This window comes from Asterias amurensis, chromosome 8 (genome assembly GCF_032118995.1).
Source record: "Asterias amurensis chromosome 8, ASM3211899v1".
In the NCBI taxonomy this organism is placed as follows: domain Eukaryota; kingdom Metazoa; phylum Echinodermata; class Asteroidea; order Forcipulatida; family Asteriidae; genus Asterias; species Asterias amurensis.
The window spans coordinates 5,089,716-5,090,445 of NC_092655.1; positions in this window are offsets into that span (position 1 = coordinate 5,089,716).

Below are 730 nucleotides of genomic sequence, written 5' to 3' on the forward strand. Positions count from 1 at the left end.
GGTCACGTCTGATGCTTTAAAACAAGGAACCGAAATGAGTGAAAAGGGGACAGGTGACGATATCATCACGTGAGCTGAGCAACAGTGCGCCATTGGCTGAAAAGTCTAGCACCTAATCGGCGTGCACGCATTTGTGGACTCCAGTGACATCAATTGACGTCTCAGCGTATCCGTAACCTTCATCACACGTGGATTGATCTTAATACAGAGTAATGTATCCCAAGAATGAACTGGGACAGGTTCATCTTTCAAGACAATCGATCAATATTTTGTTACTTCCAGCTTAAGCAACGCAGTTTTTGTCCCGTACAGAATTGTCACCGACGTCTGAATTGAGGCAAGGCGTAAGCGATACCTTTGAGGGTAGGGGAACAAAGCGGTCTTTTCTTTGCCCATGCACGTCCAATCCTGTCCACTCAGGTTTCATAATGCTATGAATTTCTTAAACTGCCCATATCAAATTTGAAAGATTTATTGAATTACATGGTACGTAAGTACAAGTGATTGTGCCCATCATCAAAAACAAGCGACTTGCAAAACATTCTTATGCTTAACTTCCTTTCCTTTTGGGTTAAATTAAAAGGTGGTTGGAAGTTGTTATGTTGAGGAATAGTCTCTAAATGCCGGTTTAGGTTTCTAACATCTTTAAAATGTCCTTATCTGAATTCAGGTTGTTGTGATGATTTAATACAAAGAAACGGAACACGTAACCTTTTCCCGTTTGAAACAA